Here is a 9,979-nt window from a genome sequence, read left to right on the forward strand (position 1 = left end):
CCTTGCTGCTATGTCTCTCCTCTTCTTCTCTCTTGTGCCGCTGCCACCCTCTTGTGATGTTCTTTGTTTTTCTTTTGATTCTCTTCTTTTTCTTTAGTTAATTAGTTGTTCTTGCTTTCATTGTGGATTTAATTATTATAATGGAAGTTAGATCTTTTATTTTCTTTATTATTATGTTTTGAGTTTTTTATTGCTTTGCTAAGTTGGATGATGAAACTTTAATTGTGAGTTATGCAATGGTGACACTTGTGATTTAATTTGATGCATGTAGTAAATCCTTGATCTCTATTTAAATTGACTCTATTTGTTTTGCATCTTTGACTGATCACCTTAGGTTGCATGCATCTAGATTTATGTTGTGAAACTAAACAAGCTCGAAAGGATGATAGTTTCAATAGGCAACAAGTGGGTATCCTAAGATAATATTCATGAGAAAATGGATCATAGATGACATACAGTACATTAATTTGGAGCCATGCGCTATGTGTTTGTCACTCTCACAGATCGTAACGACTCTTGCATGGGTAACAGCTGCCTTAGCTTAGAACTAGGGAACATGCAAGTTAACTGGCTAAGGAAGGCCCAAGAAGCTCTTAGTTTATGCACAGTAAGGGGAGTAATTGCTAAAAGTGACTAGCCAAACCTTTTAGTAGATGAACTTTATTACATTTATGCATTATCTTGAATTGCTTGGTTGTATTTCCATCAATTGGTGTGGATTCTGAATTCTTAGCATTGCAATTGTGTGTGTGTGTGTGTATGTGGTGTGTGTGAGTTTAACAATCTACAAACCCCCCTGCCGTGTGTGTGTGTTTGGTTATTCTAGTGGTAAGTTGAATTGGTTTGATGTGTATTTACCTATTCCTCGTGGGATCGACCTCGTACTTATACGCTATGCTTACATGAGCGATTCGTATACTTGCGAGCTACAACTTGGTATTCGTTTCTAAATTCCAAGTAAAACAAGTTGTACAAAAAGGAGCAACACAGCCCATGCGCAAGGAAGAGGAACCCTAGCTGGCCCTTGCGTGAGTTGTGAGACCCGGAAATTTCCAAATTTATTTTGGAATTTTTCCTTATTTTTCTAGAATTTTTATAGAATTTATTTATCGGAAAATCTAATTTTTCCACCTTGAGCTTTAATTGTTTGACCAACTTTGACTAGGGTTTTAACCCAAGTTAGACCTTTAAAAGGTAGTACTTTTACTCACGAACCCAACGGTGCAAGTCTCGTATTATTCCGAGTCAGAGATTATTTTATGAATTTCCCAAAATCTCTTTTTCTTTAAAGCATTTTATCTTAGTTTGTGGAGCTTGAAATTTTTCAAATTTTTCTAAAGGGCAAATTGGTAATTTGACCTCATAGTTAATTAGTACTAGTCGATACGAGTCTGTAGTATTTTTCGGGGTATTTTTCTGAGTCTCGAGCTATTTTTAATTAATTTTTGAAGTTGGGGAATATATGAAAAAGAAAAATAAAATAGGAAATCACCAGATCGCGCCACGTGGCACGATCTGGAGCGTCCATCGCTGCATGGCAGCAAGATCTGATGGTTGCATGTGCAGCCAAGTGTTAGTGCACATGCCACGTGTCACTTCCTCATTGGCCCATTTTGTGACGGTTGACTTGAGTCAACCCAGTCAACTCGGATGAGTCAACCGAGTTGACTCACTCACTCTCTCCTCCTATAAATAGTGCCGCACATCCCAGCTGATCCCTCACCAATTCAGCCGCACGTTTCCCAAGAGAGAGCTTCTCTCTCCTCCCTCCTCATTTCTCTCTCTTCTTCAATCTTGTTTTGAGTTTATCTTGAGTTCTGGAGCTCCGATCGACGATCCGATTTCGCCTACGCGATCGTGGCGACGAGCTCTTCAATTCTAGTAGTGTGAAGGCTATGTTTTGGTGAAGTTTTAAAAAAATCATTTATGAGCTCCATAGGTAATTTCTTGATCCCTGTCGAACTTCTGCTAAAATTTTGATAAATCTCTTATTCATTAGGCTCTTTTAATCTTGTTATTTAGCAAGTCTAGTAGTACCGAGACTCTGCCCGTGGGAAGTCTTCAACAGGTATACCCTCAACCCAGCTTATTTAACCTGCTGTTATTTAAGTTGTGGTTTTAGACAGAACGCTGTTTAACTGTTGTTATCAAATGAACTTAATAAATATTGAGGCCATATCAGTGGTAACCAAATAACGTGATGACTAAGGTCAGTCCATGAGCATGCAGGCGTTGGGTACTGAGCCAGAGCTCCCTCAGTTTCTCCATGCACTGACCTGGTCACTTTGTAGGTTCATATCTGATCAACCTCCTCGACAATGAATTAAAATAGATATAGAAACCACACGGTCTGACATGACTGTTTGCCTCAGGGTGCAAGGTCATATCGGATTAAGAATTCAGAGAAGCCTAGCAGTTACGCTAGTGCCAAACCTCTGAATTATACCTGGTCTTAACAGACAAGGTCATCGATTTACGTGAAGACCGTTTTTAACACCAGTTGTTGTCAAACTAGGAACTCCAGTTACCTAAAAGAGATCGTTGCGACGTGGCAAATTGTGATTTGTACTCGAAAACAAGCAAAAGCTTTGGACGCTAGGTAGGGGGACAACACACTCTGACTAGTGGATTGATGAGTGTACATTTTGCATCACTTTATGATACTAATTCCTTAACCTAGAGTGTTAGAACTCGCTATTTTGTGTTTCTTGTCTTGTTTTTGTGTTTTCAGGTCAAATGAAGCAGAAATGAGAAAAAGGAGCAAATGGAGCCATTTTGGGACATTTCCTGGTCAAACCAGGAAAACGAGTGAAATCCTGGTCAAACCAGGAAAAGTGCAGAAATCCTAGTCAAATGAGGATTCCTAGTCACACTAGGAAACATCAAGTCCAGAACCATCATTGCGGAGCCAGAAATGTGAAATCCTGATTCGAACAGGAAATCCTGGTTGAACTAGGAAACCTAACCCAACTAGGGAAAGGAGTCCTAGTGACACTAGGAGACCCCAGGGGCAATATGGTCATTACGAGAAGTCGAAACGGATAAGGAATCTCTCATTTGCAAGAAATCCTAGTTGCACCAGGAAATGTTTTTCAAGGTTCCAGAAGCTTCCAGAAGGTGGTGGAAATCCATGGAAATGAATGGAGGGAAGAAATGAATTTGAATTCAAATGGAAATGAGGGGCAAAATGGGAAGTCAAAAGTGGAGGGCCCATGGGCCCTAGGGATGCCGAACCAAGTGGGCCATGCATGCACATGCATGGGCCCAAACCCTAGCAGCCCAAAAGCCACACGCAAGGAGGAAGATGGCAGCCCATGCATGCGCATGCATGCCATGCAAACCCTAGCAAGACAAGGGGCCATGCGCAAGCCCAAGGTGACAAGCCCAAGATGGAAGCCCATGGAGTGAAACCCTAGCCCATCTTGTGCAAGCAGCTGAAGCCCAACATGGAAGCCCAAGACTATCAGCCCATGCGCCAAGGAGGGACCCTAGCTAGGCTAGGCGTGAGCCACTCAAGCCCAAAGGGACCAGCCCATGCCGCAAGCCCAAGGGTCAGATAACCCTAGCTGAAGCCGCAAGGCACTAGGAAAGGGAAACCTAGCAGCCGCATGTTTCCTCTTCCTTGCCTCTCAAGGAAGTCTTCTCCTATTTAAACCCCCTCCATTCAGACTTTTAGGCATTCATTCTTTTCACCCACACTCCAGCCGAAATCACTCTCTCCCTCCTAGCTTTATTTTTCTGTTTTAGGGTTTTAGTTTGAGACTTTTATTTTCTTGTAAGGTGAGCCAATTTCAGAGAGAGGTTTAGAGAGAGGGTGGCGTGACATTGAGAGGGAAGGATCACCCGCTGCCACAAGCCCAAGCTCACCTTGCCGTGAGCCAATTGCTTGTGCTAGGTGCCTCCTTCTTCTTCTCTCCTTGCCGCAGCCCCCATTTGTTGCACCTCTGATTTTTGTTTTCCTTTTCATTCTAGTTTCTATTCTTATTGTTGGAGTATGTTACTGATTTTATTTAATTAATCTGCTGTTTTATTTAATTGTCTCTTTATTTCTTCTATAGCTTTGGTTCTGAATTTATTTAGCTATTTATGTTTATGCAATTTCATTTATGTAATCTAATTTAATTGTGTAGTTATTTCAGTTGCTTTATGTTTCTGATTTTTAATTAGTGCATGCGTTTAATCTTGTGTGTCTTGCGTTTCTGATTTCATTTAGTTTATGCACTTTAAATTAGTTGTTTAGTTTATGTTTCTAATTTTGTTTAATTTGCATTTCTGATTTCCTTTTGCAATCATGAATTGGGATTTCATTTATTTGTTGCTGTTTTGCTTCTTTTATTTGTTTTATTTAATTATGTAGGTTAGTTATTCTATCTTGCATGTTAGTCGTAGGTCGATTAATGGATTCGTATGCTTTAACAAATCGTTTATCCGTCTCTTGGTCTGTTAGTTTGATGTTTGCACATATTAAATTTCCACTATCTATTAAAACCCCCGTCACTAGTTGTTTGCATCCTTTGACTGGCCACCTTAGGGTAATTGCATCTAGTTTATCCGTTAGGTTTAGCTGTGAAATAGTCAAAGACACTAAACCACAAGTAACAAGGGAATAAGGGATTATTCTTGGTAGTGGGGTTGGGCGACCTCTATAAGGAAATAGTCAAAGCTTATATGTTGTGCATGTTTGACGTTCTCATAAAACTTAATGACTCCTGCATGGGTAACAGCTGCCCTAGCTTGAACTAGGGAACATGTAGGTTAACTAGCTAAGGAAGGCCCAAGAAGCTCTTAGTTTATGCATTAGGAGAACAATGGCGAGAAAGTAACTAGCCAAACCTTTTTAGCTGTCAAACTTTAATATGTTGTGTTCAAATTAACTGTCATTAGCCTTGGATGGTTATTGCATGCTTATCTGATTTGAAACTGAAAACTTAACATTGCAAGATAGAATAAAGTGTGTGTGCGTGTGGTGATGTGTGTGTGTGTTTCCATCTTTCAAAATCCCCCATTTAGTTATTCTAGTGATTATTTGCACTGAATTGTTGTATATTAACCATTCCCTGTGGGATCGACCTCGTGCTTGTACGCTTTGCTACTGATGCGATTCGTGCACTTGCGAGTAAACTTAGAATGAGGTAATTGTTATTTTATTCTAAGAAAACACATCAACAAGTTTTTGGCGCCGTTGCCGGGGAATGGTGTCTAATATCAATGAATTGGTGTAATTAGTCATTAGAATTAGGTTATATTAGCTAGATTTCAGTTTTTGCTAATTTTTAGTTTTTAATAAATGCCATGCCTTTATATGCATTCTTTCTACTGATTGTGTGTTTTCTCTTGATTAGGTGTGTTTTATGAACCCTGAACTTGTTGCTAGGTTGGAGAGGCTCAAGGACGAAGCTTTAGGTGCATCACAAGTCAGCCCGCAACCTAGTGCATCAGATTCGAGTAGTGAAGAGACTGAGAGTGTCGACATGGCTGAAGCAAATGAGATAGTGCCGCAGCCCCTGAGCCATTTTTCAGCACCTTCGCTGCCCACTCAACCATCGTGCATTCGGTATGCCACCATAGCCACTAATTTCGAAATCAAGAGTGGTCAGATTCATTTGTTGCCGAGCTACCATGGGCTGAATGGGGAGGATCCGATCCACTTTTTGAAGGAGTTTTCCGGGGTTTGTGAAGCCGCACAATTGAGGGGCCTGAATGCTGATCAGTACCGTTTGAGGATGTTCCCTTTTGCGCTTAAGGACAAGGCAAAGAGGTGGTTGTATTCGCTGCCCAGTGGTTCCATTTCGACATGGGATGATCTTTCGAGCAAGTTTTTGAACAAGTTCTATTCCATTTCCAAGACTAATTCGATTCGGAAGGAGATCCTTGGATTTGTGCAAAAGGCGGACGAACCATTCCATGAGACTTGGGACAGATTCAATGAGTTACTTACTAGCTGCCCACACCACAACTTATCTCCTTGGTATGTGATTTGTTGTTTTTATCAGGGATTGTTGGAGAGAGACCAAGCCAAGGTGGATTCGGCATGTGGTGGTGCGTTTATGTCTAAAACGGAGGATGAGGCTACAGAATTGTTTGAGTCGCTTTCTTTGAGTTCTCAACAATGGGATTCCAATCGTGCAAGAGGAGGACCAAAGAGAGGGTTGTATGAGGTAGCTGATGTGCCAAACACCATGGAGGGACAGATTATGGAAATCAAGACTATGGTGCAGAAGTTATCTATGGCTCAAGAGAAGATGATGAGTGCGCAAGGACAAGGGGGTGACGTCGAACAAGTGAACCAGGTTGGGAATTATCCTAGGGTGCCATATGATCCATTTTCTAACACTTATAACCCTGGATGGAAGAACAACCCTAATTTCAGGTGGAGCAACAATAATGGACAGCAAGCTAGTGGGAGCACCAACAAGCCGTATGTGCACCCTAATGCCGAGAGGTCTAGTTTGGAGGACAAGATTGCTCAGATTGCTCAAAGCACCACTTCCCTTGCCCAAAGCACCAATGCCTTCATGAACCGTACCGAGCAGCAGATGCAAGCCAATTCGAAGGCTATTGCACACTTGGAGAGTCAAATGGGTCAGATTGCCACTATTTTGGGTCAGAGAGAGAAGGGGAAGTTGCCAAGTCAGCCCATCGTCAACCCGAAGAATGAGGAGCATGTAAATGCTATTTTGAGGACTACTCCAAGAAAAAGAGTTAGAATGGTCAAAACTAAGGTGGTGAAGGAAGTAATTGAGATCAGTGATAGTGAGGAAGAGGAGGATCCAGACATGACTGAAGAGCATAAGGATACACGTGTGATTCCCCTCATTCCGGACATCGACATCACCAAATTTCCAGCAACCATGAGGGAGTTGAAATCTATTGAGAAGAAGGTTGAGAAGCAAGGGCATAGTCACAATGTTCCTAGGGAGATTCGTGGTTATCTCTTTGCATCTTTTCCAAGCAAGAAGAAGGATCCGGGCTCGTTGGTCATATCATGCAGCATAGGGGAGCATAAGATCACCAATGCCTTAATTGACAGTGGTGCAGCTATCAATGTCATGCCGCTGGTTGTGTTCGAGAGGCTTGGATTTAAGGAGGCTGATTTGCAACCAGCTGATGTGAACATTCGCTTCGCCAACTCTTCAGCCCAAGAAGCTTGTGGTATGCTTGTGGATGTTTTGGTTAAATGTCGTAAATTACTAATCCCCTCTGATTTCATAGTGCTAGATGTGCCGACAATTCCGGGCGATGTCTCTATTATTCTTGGGAGACCATTTTTGTGCACCTCTAACATGGAGTACAAAGCATTGGAGAGCGCCATGACGATTCGGTACTACGCCAAGCGAGAGTTGTATGTGCTCACTTCCGAGATGCCAGAAAACGAGGAGGTCATTTTTTATGGAGAGGAGAAGTCCGAGATGGAGAGCTTCCTCAGTTCGATCCTAGGGAATGCCGAGAGTAGCAATGGCAAGAGGAAGAGGGAAGGACGCAAGTAAAGGAGATGGCAATGTCAGGCTGAAGACAGAAAAACAAGCGCTTATTGGGAGGCAACCCAAGTTTTTGTTTCGAATAATGGAGGAGGAGTCATCGAGGACCAAGGAGGCCGCGCCTACCCTTGGAGTGTCCACGCTTGCGTACGCAAGTAAACAGTTTCTTTATTTCGCTTCATAAGACAATTGTTTCATTTTGGTGTGTTTTTGTGATTTTGGATGTTTGCAATTTCCCGTTTCGCTTAATTTGATCATTCTTGCATTTATTTCATATGCATTGAGGGCAATGTATCATTTAAGTGTGGGGGGAAAGGCAATTGTCAATTGTTAGTGTTTTTAGGTTAAAACAAGTGTTTAGGGTGTTTTAAGTGTTTTTGAGTGTTTTTAGAGAAAAAAGAAAAAAAATTTCGTTTTTAGTGTTTTTAGGTGTTTTTAGGTTAGGAAAAAACTTTTTCTTTTGTTTTTAAACTTAGGGTGTCAAAACCCACATCAAAATGCGCGTTTTCATTAGATCTCATTCACCTTAGTGATGGATGTGATTCTTTTGAAGTGTGCGACATTGTTTTAAAAACAAAAGGTTTTTGAGTCATTTTGGTTGTTTCAGGTCGTTTTGAGTCCCCAACTAATTGATTTGAGTGTGCATGATTGTTATGAGCATGTTTTAGTATTGTGTGTATATTTGGTGTTCTTTTCATTCTAATAGTGTTCCATAACATATCTTGCAATTCTATGTCATTTGGCCTTGTTGATATGAATTTAGGTTGTGATTAGCATTACTAATGATTATATGCATAATAGAGTAGACTTGCATGACCTAAGTGAGCTTCTGAGCCCTGTTCTTCAATTCTTGAGTGTTGCGCGCCACTCTGATTCTATCATTGTCATATAAGTCGTTGTTTTGATCTCATTATCTTTGATTTGGTCATTTGCTTGGAATATGCATAATCTTGAATCAATGAGCTAGAACTCTCTTCTTGTGTACACAAAGCATGCCGTATTTGCATAACTCTTGAGAAATGAATTTAGGCCCTGTTTGTGTACCCTATAGCCTGAAAGCCTACCCAATACATGTTTTATCCTTAGTTACCCATTTTGAGCCTTTTAAGCCGTTTTCTTTGTTACCCCATACCAAACCCTAAGTTTGGGGGTGTACCACCCCTTTCATCCGTTTTACCCTTTTTATGGTGTTGCAAGTTGTTTATATGTTGATTGAGGTGAAAAAGAAGTGAAAATGCATAGCTTATACAAAAATGTGTTAGAAAAGTATGTATACCGTGCCCAAAGAAAAGGAAAAGAAAAGAAATCAAAGAAAAGAGATGGGACGGTTTCAAAAGAAAAAAAAAAAAAAAAAAAAAAAAAAAAAAAAAAAGAGCAAAAAGAGTTCAAAGTAAGCTATGAAGTGCAAAGAAGCAAAGTGTACCTCAGAATGTTCTATTAGTGCTTGCAATTCCATGAAATTAGCCCTTTGTGTTTCCTTTTCATTTCAATACCCTATCCTAGCCTAAGCCTTCATTATAACCCTATTAAAGCCCTAGCTGATCTCAAGAGTGTGTATTATACTTATGTGGAGTCTATTCAAGAAAGGGAGCCTATGGCTATTGATTCTATTTCAAGCAATTGTATTCCTTTCATGAGATCAGTATTCTTTCTAAAAATGTGCCTTTATTTCATGTACATATGTGAGCTAATTGTTTTTGTTACATATTTCCTCTCACATATACTTTTGAGTGCACATATCAACCCAATTCTTGAGTGTTTATCATTGAGAGCATGCCATAGTGAGGATTGGAGTTGAATCTATTATGTATGTATTGATTTAGTTTTGTTTGTCTAATACTTGGATTTGTGTCAAGGATGGCCTATATGACAATAGAGGAGCGAGGTATGTTATTTGAAATGTTATTAGAATTTGAAGAATACCATTTATATATGCCTTGCTTTCTTATGTGATTAATGGTTGTGCGCATGAATTCAGTTGTTGGGATGTTGGAGTCAGTTTTGAGTCTTTTCTTTCCTTTATTTGCTCGAGGACTAGCAAAATCTAAGTTTGGGGGTGTGATGAGTGTACATTTTGCATCACTTTATGATACTAATTCCTTAACCTAGAGTGTTAGAACTCGCTATTTTGTGTTTCTTGTCTTGTTTTTGTGTTTTCAGGTCAAATGAAGCAGAAATGAGAAAAAGGAGCAAATGGAGCCATTTTGGGACATTTCCTGGTCAAACCAGGAAAACGAGTGAAATCCTGGTCAAACCAGGAAAAGTGCAGAAATCCTAGTCAAATGAGGATTCCTAGTCACACTAGGAAACATCAAGTCCAGAACCATCATTGCGGAGCCAGAAATGTGAAATCCTGATTCGAACAGGAAATCCTGGTTGAACTAGGAAACCTAACCCAACTAGGGAAAGGAGTCCTAGTGACACTAGGAGACCCCAGGGGCAATATGGTCATTACGAGAAGTCGAAACGGATAAGGAATCTCTCATTTGCAAGAAATCCTA

General features: G+C 40.5%; 1 non-coding gene across 1 annotated transcript; it reads right to left on the minus strand.

The window, feature by feature from the left end:
• Positions 1–5,853: 5,853 nt before the first annotated feature.
• Positions 5,854–5,959, minus strand: LOC147283529 (small nucleolar RNA R71). Its single transcript, XR_015122712.1, has one exon. It is a non-coding gene; the product is annotated as a small nucleolar RNA R71 (small nucleolar RNA).
• Positions 5,960–9,979: the final 4,020 nt, after the last annotated feature.

Source organism: Dryas octopetala, chromosome 5 (genome assembly GCF_963921425.1).
Source record: "Dryas octopetala chromosome 5, drDryOcto1.1, whole genome shotgun sequence".
NCBI classification, from domain to species: Eukaryota; Viridiplantae; Streptophyta; class Magnoliopsida; order Rosales; family Rosaceae; genus Dryas; species Dryas octopetala.